Raw genomic sequence first — 16,516 nt, 5'->3', positions numbered from 1 at the left:
TCACTGAATATCTCAGTCTGGTCAGCTGCATTTCATTTGAGCTCACATTTTCTGTTAAAAATGCCTGATTGGTTACCTAAAATAACAAAATATTGTTCTCATTCGTGAAGGCTGAGACTGCTTAAGCAGAGGCTTGAATTACTGCTGCAAACTCTGTAACAGACTTTTGTGTAGAGAGTTTGTGTCGTGCACTGTAATTTATTAGTCTCCCAAGGTATGCAAAATTGTTCTGTGACTATTCAGTAGCCATAAAATATATGAAGAAGTGCAACTACCCCAAATTCCTGAGATTTCTTTTGTGTATAAACTTATTGCCATTTCTTAAATGTTTATGTGGCTCTAGGACATTTATTTGCAAGACACAAAGTGCTTTAGTAGTACCCAGAGTACCTTAACCTTGGCTGGACTTTACTCTAGGTGCTTCTGTAACACAAAACTACAATCAAATTAAGTCCTAACTTCAGTAATTGAATTTTAGTAGCCAAATTTTATGAAGGCAACAAATTTCAGTTACACCTGTGTATTTGCAAAAGATGAATTTTCAGTTGTTAAATGTAAGTGTTCATAGACAAGCTTGTGCACTCAACCAAAGAGAGAAGAGAATCGATATCACCCCCGAGCAGCAGCTCAAATTTCAAATATTCACAGCTTGTAAAGTCAAACTTGTGAAGTTTAATTGACCAGGAATAATTTGAGGACAGTGATCTGTATGAGCTTCATAGCAGAATGCAACTGAGTTATTCACTGGAAATTATTTATTCCACTTTAGAAATTATGGGACATTTGCAATGGGGCTGTGCATTTGCTAAAATCTGAACCTTAATGTGCACATGAGCACTGCATGATTCTCAGCAGAAAAGCAACAGCAATTAGGAGCTTGTTTTCAATGTAATTCCCTCCCACCACTGCTTTTCTGAGTAACCTGGCTATCACTAAGCACATCCCTCCTCCCACAGCACTGAAGTTGTAAAGGAGCAGATTAACAAGGATCCATGATCTCTTTTGCTTCTGTGAAGTTCAGAGCAGAATTAACCTGTGATTCTTCCCTCTGCAGTGAACTAAATGCCCATTTTTCTTCTTCAACTGCCAGGGAATATTTACTGTAGTTTTTCCTGTAGAGCCTTGTCCCTTTGGCAGAGCTGAGAGTTTGGCTCATCCAATTTCAGTGTCTCTTTTGTAACCCATGGCAATGTTTTGCTCCTCTCTGCTGTGGTTTAATATTACATGTCTCTGGAAATGCCAGGCAGGAAACAAGGGCTGGTGGGTAAAATGCTTCTGGGGAAATGGGACAATCTTCAACTTCCCAAAAATTGTGAATAGTGTACTCAGAGACATAAAAGTTCAGCTAAATGAGTTTTGAGAGGGAGAAAGATAAAAGTAAAGTGAACAGAGTTTGGAACATAAATAACATTTCAGTTATTTTTATAAACTTAAATCTTGTCTTAATTCTGAAATTTCACATTGTTTAGGAATATTAGTGCTGGCAGAAGTAAAGTTGTTTGGAGGAGTCTGTTGTGACATAGAGGATCCCATATGAAATACTGTGATATTTCATGCATGTAATGCATTCTCCTCTCCTGGTGTCCAGTTTACCACTTCTGTAAGGCTGTGAAATTAATCCCCAGTCAGGCCCCTTCAGGAGCCAACACACCAGGCTGGGCTGGAGAGAGCATCCAGTCACAGAGCTGTTGTGTTTGCAAATCTGGCATCCCAAATTTCACAGTGTCTGTGCTCTTTAGCTGCAGATACCAGGCAACTGGTGAGGCTGATAGCCTGTAAGGTATCTGTGAACTAGTTAGGGAGCCCAAAGTACAAAAAAAAAAAAAAAAAGTGAAATGGAAGCCATTCTGCTTGGTCCTCACCTCTCACCTAGCTGCAGGTTCAGTTAATGTATAGATACATACTGGCTAGAGAACAGGTACAGCCTAAAAAAAGTCACATCCAGACTCCAGGATTTAGATTTTACAGGTGGGCAGCTGTGTCAGAGATCTTTCCTTTTCAAAGGTAAAAATGAAAACTGAGCACGTAGCAGTTTCTTTCTTATGTTTTGATCTTCAGGATTTAAGTAGGTAACAAGGCTTGTACCCATTAAAAGGGTGAACTCAGGGGTCCCTAATTAGGAGTTATGATGCAGGGGTTCCCTGCCAGGGATGTGGCAGCCCCACCACGGTGTTCAGCTTCCACCTGGTGAATGTTAAGAACCTCTTCATGTTAGAAATCTTAATTGCTGTGTTGGAGAGCAAGTGGTGCAGGCTGTGGGGTGGGAGTGCTGAGCACAGCTGCCTGTGCTGGGCTGACCCTCGAGCTGGCTCCCTGCTCACCTCTGTGCTCAGCCAGCAGCATTTCAGCCTGCATCACCCTCTGTCAGACACCTTTTGTGTCAGCTTGCCTACAGCTGCAAGCCAAGCAACTGCTGGAAATTACAAGGAATCTTTTGTGCCTTGCCCTGGTTTTAAGCCCCTTTGTCACTTACTTGTACACAGCCTCAGTATTTAAGCAATACAGGTTGGGGGCTTTTTTGCTTTACTCCAACTTGTTTGAAGGGTTGTCAGTGTTTTTTCCCCTGTTGAAATTCTTATCCAGACTGTACAGCTCAAGTTCCTTGGTGTAAACCACCCTGAGAAGTCACCATCTCCATTTTCAGGTGTGCCTCAAATCCCTTTGGCCAGACTAACCTGATCTGTGTAAATAAAATCCTAAGCAGCACAGCCCACTCAAACCAACACACCTGATGAGTCTGGGCAGAATTATAACACTCAATAACAGTGGTTAGCAAAAGGTCTGCAGAGTGAGCTACAGAGAACTTGTCTGAAGGAAATAATGTTTATGTTTGTTTTTGGTTTTTTATTTTACAGGATGAGCCTCCCTAATTTGCAGTTCTTTACAGTTGTATGCTGCACATTGAGTGAGGGTCCTTCACCACCTTCCAGACACTTCTTTCACAAGAAAATTGATTGGCAGAGGCGTACTTTTCACTTGTCACTCCAGGTGAGATGACTCCATTGACTTCTGTAGTTCACTGGCTGAGAAGCCAGCTACCCAAACATTTAAGAGTGTTGAGATTAGTAGCAATGTGAAGGGAGACAAAATGATGCAGATTTCTATATTTTTTGTGCAGCTCACCAGGGGGCATTTCTTCCCAGCCATTCCTTGGTTTTCTTTTCTTCTGGAGTGGACAGGGTTGTTTTCCTTGACACTGGCCTTGCCTTCCAGCAGGTATCCTGAGCGCTGGTCCCAGCAGAACAGCTGCTGTGCTCTGTACCTGTTTGGCCTGGTGCAGACCCCGTGCCCAGAGCCAAGCTGTGATGGCACAGATATCCTGTTTGCCCTTGCTGTCGAGGAGTGCTGAGTGATGCACACTCCGTGGTGGCACAGTGTTCACACATGTGCTGCATTGTGCTCCAGTACCTCAGTTTCCATGGCTACCACAGAAATTGCAGGTTTGCTGTACAAATTAGTAGGAGAGATTCAGAACACCAGCCCATATGCTGCAGCTGCCTGAGCCTCACTCCCCTCTGCCAGGCTCAGACGTGCTGCTCTCTGTCAGAGCCTGGAATGCTGGGCTCCAGCAGGTGCAGCAGGCACTGCTGGGCTCTTCTGGGGAAATTGGGTGCACACAGCAGCCTGCCCCTGGTGTGGCTCTGGGCTGTCAGGTTTTTGAGCAGGGAAGAGGATCAGCATTTTGACATACAGCCAAAGGGCCTGGGGGAAGTTTCCTCCCTGGTGCTTGGGTTTTCTGCCACTCTCCAGGTGCAAAACAACTGAGTAAAGGCATATTTCAGCATGTGACTGTAGAGCTTTATGCAGAAAGGCTGCAGGGAGAACATAAAACCAGATAGAATAGGTAACACAAAGCCCGTCCAAAGCAGTACCTGTTACAACTAGAGACTGACAGCAGGGGCCACAGGGAGGATTGCAGGGATGCAGAAACATTGGAAATATTCTCCTGTGCTCAAGTAGCTGCAGATCTGCTTTCCTGAGTCAGAGATGGTATCAGTATCTTTATTTGCCTAGTGATTTTTTTTCTGTTGATTTGCCTAGTTGTGTTTGAGCTCACCTCCAATTTAGCCTCTGCAATAGCTCAGCAACAGGCTCCACAGCTGAGCTGGGCACTGGGTGACCAAACCCCCTGCAGCTACATCCTCCCCAGCATTAACAGTCCTAGTTCAATTATCTGAAGTCATTTAACAAGCAGAAGCCATTCCATAACTGTGATTATTGCCCATCTTCACATGTTCTCCACTTAGTAAATCCTTCCTGAGAGAGCTGGTGACCAGATCAGCTCATGGCTCTCAAGACTCAGATGTGTTGTGGATGTCCCTGTTTCTTTCCTGATACATCCCAATATTTGGATTGTCCCTGAGCACTGAGATGGCACAATCTGCCAGAAAACAAACATTTCTTTCTTTACTGGTAGCTGTAAAAGCCAAGCCCATCAATCACTCTGTGCTGACACAGCTGTCTGCTTTGAGGACTCTGCCAAACTCCTTCCTTGGGACCAGCCCACCCCTGGCATCCCCTGGTTAGTGGGGTTAAGAATATGGCTAGACCAGACTTTTGACTTGTCAGGTAAAAATTTTTATTCACTCAGTATAAAGTTCCTCTGCTGAAGTATTTGTATCAGCATGATCTTTCTTGAAGGCCTTGTTTTTGCCCAGCTCTCTGTGGAGAGCAGGACTCTGCAGGATTCTGCAGTAGGAATGAGTTACCTGCCTGGCATGGGGTCTTTCTAGGGGGCACTTCTGCACTGTGGGCTTTGGTGGTCCTCCAGCTCTGCCATCCCACAAAGCAGAAATTCAATCCTCTACCACCATGTAGCCCAGCTTGAATTTTAGGTGGTTTGTTGACCAGCATTTATTTGAAGTGAAAGGTGTCCTGAATGGGACAGTTCTGGTGCTCATACAAGGTTGTCCTGTTGTTGTTACTCATGAAAGGTTCCAGAGGGAGGTGATTTTGGCAATCATTGAAAGAGACTTGTCCCCTTACAGCCTCTGAGGTTACAAAGAGCACTCAGACCAAGTTCCTTGCAGTGTGTGCATTATGCCTGCACATTCAGCCAGCCAAGGAGTGTGTTTGTCTGGTGATAATCAGATCAATAGGGTGTGTTATTACATTTCAGTGCATTATTGCAGTTATTAAATAGCTTTCCCAAGGATTATAGAATAGCTATTTTTCAATAATACGTTCTTGATACCACCTTGAAAAAGAGTTCATGAGGATTTTAAAAACATCTGTTAGCAACACTCCAATTTAGGTAAGTATTGTGGTTGACTTCAAATCATGAATAAAATATTAAATAGATTAAGAAATATGAATGGAATGTTGAAAGAAGATCCGAAATCTGTTTTGGCTAATGCTCATAGCATTAATTTTCTAGAACTGCTTTCTTCACACACTACTGACTGAAAGTGCTTTATCCATTCAAATATCTACCACAGACAAGTTTATTCTGCATTTTTATCTTTCACCAACTTAAAATTGAAGGGAAGTGACCATATAGGATGGCTTCTCAGATACATAATTCCAGCATTTAAAGAAATGTAACTTTGCCTGTGAAGTCACACAGAGCATGTTTAAGATGGTCGAACATTTTATCTCCAGATTAGAATAAATTACATTAGCAATGTGGCAATTTTGATGTTTTCTTCTTTTTGTGGTAGGTTTAAGTGTGTCTTTGCAATATTTCATACCTAAAGATTTCTTTTGAGAGAAATTTTGACCTGGATCTCTTGCATTGTCCTGTAAGTAACATAATTTCAGTTTTATTGTCAGGAATATTTTCTTCTGGCCCTTATGATAGTGTTCTTTGGGGATGTAGTTAATTTTGTGTATTCTGACTAAATCTGCTGAAACAATACCATGGGCTGTTTCTAGCAGTTTGACAATACATAACACTGACCTTGCTAAGAAGCAAGAATATCCTTTCTTTGTTTTCCAAGATTGAGAACATCATCAGATTCACTCACTAACATTGCTGCTGCCTCCCCTAATAATGTATTTGTGAATTTGTCCTCCAAGTTTAATGGAGGACAATGCTAGCAATCTGGAAAATTTGGCAACATTACTCATTGTAAAAAGCCTATTTACATATATTAAAGATGCCTTGCTAAAGTTTAACAATTAGACCTCCCTGAGCAGCCCAGCAGAACTGAACCTCTCGGGTACCCACACAGCACTCAGCTTGTCTTTGCTGCCTGGGGAGGTTAATTTATGCAGCTGAGTCAGCTAATCATCACTGCAAGCAAAACACATCCACATGTTTACTGTAAAGCACTGAGATCTTTGGACAGGGACATTTACCATCACTGCAGAAAATAATAAGCCATCAAGTCAGGAAAATACTCATTTACTCCTGTAATAATCTGTCTCTGGCCTGCAGCACATGCTGTGAAGAGCATAGAGACAGGGCAAGCATGCAGTGGTCCTACCCAAAATAACCTCCCAGTCTGCAATCATCTGCAGCAAAATTCCTAAACCAGTGATTGTGCCTGTTTTGAATAACTTTTCTCCCATTATTCTGCCCAGAAGTTGTGTATCCTTATATTCATGCATTTACAACCTCGTGTGGCAAGGAGGCCCAGTGGTGGCAGGGATCTTCTTCCAGCTTATCCTACTTGTCTGTCTGCAGCATCAGTTCCAGGAGAGGGTTTACATGGTGGAAGGTGTAGAGCAACTCTTCTGGAACATCTTGGGCTGCTTTCAGGGGTGCATGAAGGGGATGTCCACACATCCAAGCCTTGCAGGCAGGAGTAACTCATGTTCACTGAGCAAACAGTAGCTGAGAAGCAAAAAAAAAAGGTTTTGAATGAGTTCTAGTCTCACATTTTCTCTCTGCTGTGAGTTTGGAGCTTACTCTGCTTTAAAAAATGTAGGTGCACTTTTCTGTTTGAAACAACCTCCTCTGAGAAATTATGTGACTGCTCAGGTAGGGCTGGACAGAGTACAGTAGATAAGAACTTCAGAGCAGTTTTAAAATCCAGGTGTGCTTCCATTTGTTCTGCTGTGGGACTGACCCACAGCTGTATGCAAAGTTCTTTCTAGACACTTGTAGTTTCCCCTGAAGTTGTCACTCTCCAAGGCAAGTCCTACCTGCACTACTCTTGCATGTTGATCCCCATTACAATTTATCAGTGTTATGATCTGCCCTGCTCTGTACTCTGATTAAATTAGAATCCCATTCAGCCCAGTTGGCTGTCAGGCAAAGGAAATGGCTGATTTTATTTTCAGTATAAGGTGTGCCCTCTGCACTCCCACACGCCAGAAAATTTCCAAGGAGTGATAAGGCTGCAGTTTTGATAGGATTCCTGCATTTCTCCAAGGACCTGTTGAAAATGTGGCAGCTTTAGTAGTTGAATATTAGATTGTTAAGTGTACAGTGCAATGTATTGTGTATAAAGGACTTCCTGAAGAGCTGCCCACTCCTCGAGGGCGATCCTTCACAGCATCAGCCACTCTCCAGTGATGCCACAGCAGCAGGACCTGGGCAAAACCACCCCTTCAATCCATTAAAACAATCACACAGATGGAAGCCGTGTCCCATCTCATGGGAAAGAACAAACCTAGTTTGGCATTCCTTGGAGAAGTACTGACAAAGCCTGAATTTAAGGTGCTTTGTGTTTTTCTCTTTTTGTTGGAAAAGCCGGATATCAGTAGAGCTTTTGTGTCGAGGACCATGTGCTGAATATTCCCTTTGACATTTCTAACAAAGCCCACCAGACTTGCCACAGTGCTCAAGGGATTCCTGACGTGTGTCACCCCTGCCTGTGTTTCTGCTCCTGTTCCTGGAGCGATTACAAGTCCTTTTTCATCAAGTGTTACTTTGAGTGCAACAAGAGCTGTTGTTTCACCAACCTGGTCTAGTGAAAGATGTCCCTGCCTGTGGTCAGAACTGGAGGATCTTCAAAGATCCCTTCCAACCCAGGCTGTTCTGGGATTCGTGTTGAGAATATTGGGCAAATCATCAAAATCTCTTCTTACTTGCTGCTGTGTTAATATTTGGTATTTTCCTTTAAAAGGCAGCCTGTCTTCTGCAATCTTCCCTTCAAATCAGGTTACTTAACAGCTTAAAGTCTTTAAAATAGTGTGTGCCCATTTTGTTCTCTTGGATCATTCTATGCCTTCTGCTAAGCAGTAATAAAACAAAACGAAAATACAAGATTTTGTTTTAAATATTCCCTCCTTAACTGTGCATCCTACGGGCTGGGCTCAGTTAATCTCAGGATTTCAGTGTAAAATATTATGGCATTTATCTGTAAAACTTATTTGTACTGCACTACACTCTCACCTGAGAAAATCCCCAAATCAAACCCTTTTTGTACCAGGTACGTTCGTTTTCTGCTGTCAAAGGAAAAAAAAAAAATCTCGAGACCATTAAGCAGCTGCAACCTTTTCTATAGACCTTATTTATCTGATATTAGCTGAACTGTGTATTGCACTTTATAGGAACAGAAAGAAATCCCTGCTCTAAAGCAGGTGTCTGTGCTGCCTGTAAATGTCACTCAGCCCTTCCAGACCAGAAATTAATTGTGCCCCCACCACGAGAAAACGAACAGGTCAAAGCACTTCTAGTGCTGTGCTCTGCCAGGTTATTAGGTTTTCACCTCAGGAAATCCAGCTTCAAATGCCACATAACCTACCTTAGCTGATCACTCAGGAGCATGGATGTTACAGACACAAAAATTAATAAAAATACATCAGGCACCCCCCACTGACAACTATTTAATTACCAATCATTTACTGCTCGCACAGAGGAGCAGTGTGGTGTTCTCTTGGGTGCTTCATTAGTACCATCCCATTTTGGCTATGTCAAGGTTTATTTTCTGGTCAGTCCTTTAAGAATAGAAAAATCAAATATAATAAAAATACAACCTATAGTGTTACAATTGTCAGGATAGCAACTATTGCTGTGCTGAAATCGGACCTTCCAGCCTGGTTTTCACATGTTTATAGCTTCTTTTGTTGTTTCAAACTATTTTGATGGTAAGAAGGAAGTTTTTTTTAAAAGAAAAATCAAATTGTGTTATCCTTCAACAAAGTGTTGTGACCAGGGCTTTGAGATGCTCTGTCACGACAGATCTGCAGGGAATCTCAGTCCTGCTCAAAGAATTAATCCCTCTCCTTTCATCCACAGCACAGCTCACCAATTTATGGGGTCCCTCAGTTAGCCCAAAGGTTAGTGAGCACTGAGGAGCATTACAAAAACAGTGTTTGCAGCTGATTTAAGATGGGAGGGCATCAGCTGTGATGCTGTGCTTCCTTCTCCCTTAATTTAAGGTTCCATTCTGTCCAGTGGAGTTTAAATAACCAGAAACCATTCTAAGTTCAGAAAGAATAAAATGAAAGTGAGGCACTCCTCAAAAAAATCTCGTTGTAGCACATAGCACATTCTCAAGCTGCTTCTGCCATTACATTTTTTGTTTTTCCTTGCTCAACATGATAATTGCAATAGCTCCTGGATTTATATACTGGAGGAGGATTAACACATGCACATCACTATCTTTCTGCAGGTGCAATTTATGTTTATCTTCCTCCTGCTGTTGGTGCCATCTATTGATTTCCAGCTGCTGCCTTTTTACCTAATCCTTGGTGCAGAGGGAGATTTAATCAAACAAAAGGTCCACACTGGCTCCTTGGGAATGGCTCAAGGTGCTTTGAATCTCTCTCAGACACAGGACCATGGGTCTGTGCTGAAGCCACGATCATCTCATCACTCATTCCACCTGGCCAGCCTTGCTTTTCATGTCATGGACGCTGAGTTACAGTGGCAGCCCCCAGCAAACTGGGCACCTTAACTCTGGGGACGGATCTGCTCCCAGCTGCCTGTTTAGGGTAAGTTTTTCTGGGAAGAAACTGTGTGGAGGGTGGTGTTTTGGGCTTTTTTAGGATATGTGTGTGTGCCACTGCAATGCCTGCTAACCACTATGAGCTATGACCAGAATTTTTCTAGTTTTACTGAATATTGACCCTTCATTTCTGTGGCATGACATTGTTTACTAAGTAATTCTGTGTGCTATCAGCCAGTCCAGGTCACCAACAGCTTCAGTTGGCTTTACTCTCTTTTATCTGCCACGTTTGCAGTCAAGCCCTGTGAATAATCATGGCAATTTGTTGTTATCCAAGCTCAGGCTTTGCACCTACATGCAGGGGCTTTGCTATCAGTGACTAACTCTTCTAGGTCTTTCTTTCCAGAGGCTCTGTGACAAGGTTCAGGGCTCTCTTGAAAGCTGCACCCTCCTGAGCTGCTGGAGAAGGTTCAGGTTGGTATTCCTTCCTGCTGCTGGCTCTCATTCCCAAGCTTGGTGAAGGACTAATCCCAAGTGAGGCTCCAAGAGCTGAGCTGGCTGCAGCACACAGAAGCTGTGCTTTGGGAAATGCCTGTGTCTGGATCACCTCTGCTCTGTGTGGCTGCTGCAGTGACCTCTCATGTTCTGTTTGAACCAGGTCAGAAAGGCACAGCACAGACCGTGCTGTGGCACTGCTGCTTCTGTGCTTTTCTGCTGCTTGGTTTTGTTCAAGTTCCCTTAACAGAGCCACTCTTTAGCTGCTTATTCCCTCATCTAGTTTTAATTTTGTTCTGAGAGTCTTCTGGACCCAGCGCTGATCTGCATGTGTAGCAGTAATTAAGTGTGGATCATGAAGTAACTTTATTTGTATAATCTAGAGAAACAGCATTCAGAAGCATTTTTATACCCTGACTTTTCATTAAGAATATGGGCTCATCAAAGCAAAGTGTTTGTGGGAAGACTTTAAAGAATAATTTTGTGGATCTGATTCTGATTAAACCTAGAGAGTTGGATCAACCTCCTGAATAACCAGCTGCTGGTTTCTAAAGTGAACGTCTTGGGTTCAATTTCCTCTTTAAGATCAGCGGACCAGGAACTTGAATTCAAAGCAAATGCTAAAATAAAAATCCTTATCTTGCCTTATTTCATACTCTCACAAAGCTTCATCTTCTCCACAGCTTTTAAAGAAAAGCTTTTCTTGACCTAAAAATCAGCCATACAGAGCTCCAAGAACCAGGTTAATTGCACCTTCTACACTCCAGTGTAGCATTATTGATTAGAACACTTACTTAAAAAGTAGATTTTTTTTACATACTTCCAAGCTTTATTGCCCAGATGGTGAGATGGCTTTCAAAAATCCCTGACCTTGAACTCCACTCATCAATATAAATTCGTTACCTGAGTTAATCTTGCTGTGTAGCAAATAAGAAAGGTATATCCAGTATTATGTTCCTAGAAGCATTTCCCATCCCACTTTGGCAAAACACTGTGGCTTTAAGGGCTTGAAATTGTCTTTGAATCTTGTTGCAGCTGAGATGAGAAGAACACAATCTATAATACTTTTCATTTGCTATATCTACTGAAGTGCCAGCACTGTTCTATACCTGAGGTTATTACTGGCATCTCTATACTAAAGCAGTAGAGTCTATTTCACCTTAGAAATGTAATTAGTAACCTACCCTTGTTTGTTGTCTTTCATGATAAAGACGAATTCTAACTTTGTTTTCTATCTTTTTTCCCAAATTCAACCTGGCAGGCAAAGATTCACTGCAGGAAATAACACCAAGTGTTTTCCCTGGGGATTCCTTTGCCTTGGCTGCTTGTTTACAATATCTTTTTCCTGCTTTAAGGTCTGATTGAAAAAAAGCCATTTATTGACAGTTTGTTAAATTTAGGAAGTAGAAAAATACAAGGTGTGGGGGAAAAGCAGTATCCAAAGCAAGCCATTAAATGTCACTGATTTCAGAAGCCAGAGCATCTTTTTGAGATATTTGCTGTGCTGTGGTCATTGTGGAGGAGACAAACACTTTAGTTAGGCCAGCTGTCAGGTTTAGTGGGGCTGAGCAGTGTATTACCATCCCTGCTCAGCAGCACAATGGTAACTTCAGAGCTCAGTTACAGATCATGGGTAAATGGTGCCTTGTTACAGTGGTACCCTCACACCTACAGATGTCACCAGCTCTCAGGGCCTGGTGTGTGTTACCTTAAAGTTTACAACAGCCAGTTCAACTAATTGCATAAAAATTAGCACAAGAATGTTGGCACAGCTGCCAACAGTGAGTTTAAAACTCTGAGAAGCAGACATGGTAACCCTCTGCATCCCAGTTACTCTTCTTCCATCCCACTAAATAACTTCACAAAAATATTCATCTGAGCTCTTTATCAGGGTGGTCACAAAACAGCCACAATGCCATATTCTTGGTTGTGAAGGCAAACAAATACACATGCTTTCCAGAAATCCATCTGTGTGGTGGCTGTGACAGAGCCCCCACAGACAGCATCATTTCCCCACAGCCTTCATCCACAAGAAATACAGCATCTCTCAAAGGCCTTTCCTAAGCAAGCACAGGCAACTCGGTAGCATGAGTCAAAATTGCCACCTTCTAGACCAGTCATGAATATAAAATCAAGCTCTAAAATGATTGTATGGAAGTTGTCCTGCCTTGCTAAGTAAAATGAGCTTTCCCTCTGTATTGAGTGTCTTTGGGTGAAATAGATTTGTTGCAGTGCTTTGGTTTTGTTAGTATTGAGGAGTCAGCACAGGTCAGTGGGCAAACTGAATTGTCATCTGTGTGCTGAAACAGAATTGTTCACTCTGCTCACCCTGGAGCAGAAGCCCATTCTCAGCCCAGCCCAGGCTCTCTGATGCACAGGCCAAGGGGTTCTCTGGATGCTGGTGTGAGCCCTGCCCTCAGCAAATGCCTCCTCAGCAGCAGCCACTGCTCCTTGGCCTGTCCAACACTTGTAGAACCACTCTGCACAGTGAAAGGAAATTTTTTTACACTTTTATGTTCTCTAACAGACATGAGAAGTGATTTCTGAGATTAATGCAGTATAAAATTTTAACTCGCTTTGTATAACTTCCTTCTTTTTAGACAGGAAGGGTTTTTTCCTCATCTATATTATGACATGCTTTGGCAAAAGCAATCTTACTCTTTTTATCAGTGGCAGCTTGGGATGGGTATAATATTTGCAAATGATGCCATGAACAAGTTATGCAAATCACCCAAATGAGAACCAGTAAGCTTTTATATCCTGCCAAACAATTGTGTATTGTAGAAATGCCACATTTTACAGTCAATTTGAGAAATGTTTTAGAGACTTTAAAACATTAGTGTCCTATTTTTCATATTGCTCAACGTATATAACAGGATTTGTTAGCACCGTGAGTCCAAAAATATAAACCTTTGGAATACGACAGAAAAAATAACTGTAATAGATTTTAAAAACCTGAGTGACTTTGAAAAGCCTCTTGGAAGTTCATAATACTGTCAATTTTTTAAAGATCTTGTCTAAAATTGAAAAGTTGTATGACTGCAGAGAGGCAATCTGTGCCTTTCTAACTAGTATAAAAATATCGTTTCTTAGTGCATGTAAATGAGCCATTATAAAATAAATCAGCAAAAAAGTAATGGATTCTCTTAATGTATGAAGCTCACCAAAGGGCTCATCCACACTGCAGAATTCACAAGTATCTGAACTGAGCTAAGGATCAGTGACTGCATGGCCACATTAACTGATTTTTAACATTGATCCACAATCCCTTTGACAGTGGCCTGAAAGTTTTTTTTTTAAAGAGGTTCTGGCTACTCAAAGTTGGGCTCCTGAGAGTCACAAATCCCAGGGAGATTTGCAAGATTCCCCTTTCCTAATTCAATGTGGGGCTACTAGTGAAAAATGAGCTGAACCAATTCAGCCTGTCAGCTTCTATGCCATAACTAGCTTATTTTTATTCTTTCATTTTTATATATTAAATTTGTGATTTATCTAAATTTGAAGACGTTATTAAATTATTTGTAAGCTTTAATTTTTTTTCATCTTAAAGAGGGCATGTAGATTCTTGGACTGAAACATAGCAGAAGTTTTCCCTTGGAAAGGAAATTGCCAGTCACAGTAGTAACCCACACAACTTTCCTTCCCAAGTGAAACAGAGGAACAAAGGAACATCATGGGAGGGAATAAAGAGCAAATATCACAGTAGTAAATTTGTGAGAACTACAAAATGATAACTTTTTAAAACGTGCTATTGAGGGTTTTTTCCAAGCAAAAATGTTTTCATACCATAATACATCTGAAATCCTTACAACAGCTTTCCACCTTCCCTGTAAAGACCTGAGAGAAAGGGCTTATTTTTCCAAAGCTCTTCTAAATCTCCATCTCCCTGCCAGACTTTATTTAAAAGGTTACAGAGCACCAGTGCCTCTTTGCTGGTGTTTTACTGTTTGTGTGCTGAGCCCAATGCCCTGGGTTTGCATAAGGCAGGTGGTGTGTGGCTTTTTCACAGTGGTGAATTATTTACTGCTGGACAAGGGCAAGCTGGGGTTTTTCTAACATTGGTTTTCCACTAAGTCTTTTTATTAAAGGCCCACGACAATTTTGTTTTGATTGAAGCTGTGACAGAAACACCTGGGCTGGATGAAGCCAGGCCGGGCCCTGCCAGAGAGGACAAGGGGGGACATTTCAGAGGTAAAAATAAATGCACAGGGTGAAGTGTGAGGTAGGGAAGAGGGGACAGGGGTAACTGAGTCCTGTGGGGTGCTTTGTTATACAAACTTCGTGTAGTACAATTAAATATTGTACATCCTGAGGAACCACGGGGGCTCTTGAGCTGAATCTTCTGCTCTTTTCCACATTTATAAAATATTCTCATTCATTGCTGCATAGAGTGTTGGGTGCTCCCAGTCCAGCTGAGACCCCTGCCCACCCTCCTGCCACACTTGTGCAATCACTTGGTTTGTTAGGCCCAAGAGCTGGGGCTGAGTGGAAACATTACCCCTCTGTGTGAAACATCCCACAAAGTTTTTGGCATTGAGAAAGTAACTCTTATACTGAGTAGTGCTGGCAGTGTAGTGTTGTGAGCTATTTCACCAGTGCTGTGGCATGTGCAATATATATTGTGTGTGTTGCAGCAACAGGAGGGATGATGGATGGGTTATGTGTGCCCTGCTTTCTGCTTCTGTTGATAAGTGACTGATAAAGCTGACAAATAGCTGGATTAAGTAAACAGAGCCTACATAACTCATTCAAAGGGAATAACTGTTTACAAATTATCAATTGTTATCTGCACAGTTTTGAGTTAGGAATGATGGATCCCGTTCCTGTGTAGAAATAATGGGCCAGTGATGTGTATCAGGTATGTGAGCAGTAAAATTGGCCACCTGACAGTGCTCATCCTCAGGACAGGGACTGGCAAGAAAGTAAAAAGAGAAATGTTGCCTGGACCAAGCAGAGCAATTTTTTACTCCAGCAAAGAACAGGAATCTGAAAAAAATAGAGGCTTTGTGTTTTGGCTCCTAAATACAATCATAATAATTTTTAGGCTTGTTTAGGAGCTATTGTAACTAGTTATTACTCAAGGATCTATTTCCATCTCATTCCCATGAACAGTATTTGCAGAAAATGTAGAACGCATATCTTTTTTACTAGAACAGGAAGAAATGCCTGCTAATATAACACCACTTCATTTCATAATTCACTGTAGGATGAGAGTGGGATTTCAGAGCTGCTGATGTTTTAATCTCGTTCCCTTGTCCAAAGTAAAAAGATGTGCGTGAACCATGTCAGGTTAAACAGGTTTGGTTCCTCAATAGCTGTGTCATATTTGTAGCACGTGTTAAAGGTGGGGAAGTGTTTGTGCTCAGCTCTCTATGATCAAGTGCTTGCTTTTAATTTAGAGAGTCGTCCCTGCAACATCCTGATAACAAAAGATTCCTGAGATAACATTGAGTGCCAGTTGCACATCAGAGAGAAAATAACTTGGCTCGCAAGAGCCTGGATTGATCCACAAAGAAAGAGGTTTTGAACGGGGCTGGAAGTGCTGACACATCCAAAGCCCGCAGCAGCTCCCGGCGAGAGGGAACGCGCGGCTCTGCCGATCGCAGCCGGAGCTTCCAGCGGGGAATTCAGGGAATGCCGGAGCGTTCCTGGCCTGGCTGCGCTCCCTCTTGGGGTTTGGCACCCTCTGCTGTCCAGTTTTTGAACAAAAACCCCCGAAACACCCCGGAAATCGGACTGCACGGGAGACGCAGAAGAGCAAATCTAAGTCTTGACTGAGTAATTGTGTTGATCAATCCCCCACACTATTTCTTGACGCAGCAGGCAATGAATGTACACACACACACAGAAAAAATAAGTATTTTTAAAGTATTTTTCCTGCTTCAAAATAGTAATTGCATAAGTGCATTGGCTCTGTTTCTCATAAATGAGGTGACCAAGTCTTGGCTCCTGAATCCACTGCAAGGTTTCCTGAGCATTCAGGCTGGATGCAAACAAAGCACAAAGACTCTGATGCTCAAGGAGTCTCAGATATGCTGAGGAGGCTTGTTCTGCCTCAGCAAGGGCTCTGCACAATTATCACTGAGTCAAAACCATCCTACCACAGAGGAGACAAGCAGGTTCCTACCTAACATCTGGCATGGCTCTTCTTGCTACACGAGCATCTTGTGCTGCAGCTGAGTGCTGAAAATTACGCAGGTCACCTTATGAATGTTTTAGCTATTTAGTTAAATGTTTAT

At 42.2% G+C, this 16,516-nt stretch overlaps 1 long non-coding RNA gene across 1 annotated transcript in view; it reads left to right on the top strand.

The window, feature by feature from the left end:
- LOC106849214 (uncharacterized) overlaps positions 1-10,799 on the top strand; it is a 39,039-nt gene extending 28,240 nt beyond the window's left edge. Inside the window, exons 9-11 of the long non-coding RNA XR_001402588.2 lie at positions 2,856-2,988; positions 9,507-9,828; positions 10,189-10,799. This is a non-coding gene — a long non-coding RNA (uncharacterized LOC106849214). The remainder of the gene's footprint in view (positions 1-2,855; positions 2,989-9,506; positions 9,829-10,188) is intronic.
- Positions 10,800-16,516: the final 5,717 nt, after the last annotated feature.

The sequence above is a fragment of the Sturnus vulgaris genome, chromosome 11, assembly GCF_052056855.1.
Source record: "Sturnus vulgaris isolate bStuVul1 chromosome 11, bStuVul1.hap1, whole genome shotgun sequence".
NCBI lineage: Eukaryota > Metazoa > Chordata > Aves > Passeriformes > Sturnidae > Sturnus > Sturnus vulgaris.
This window is presented reverse-complemented; position numbering and strand designations above follow the sequence as displayed.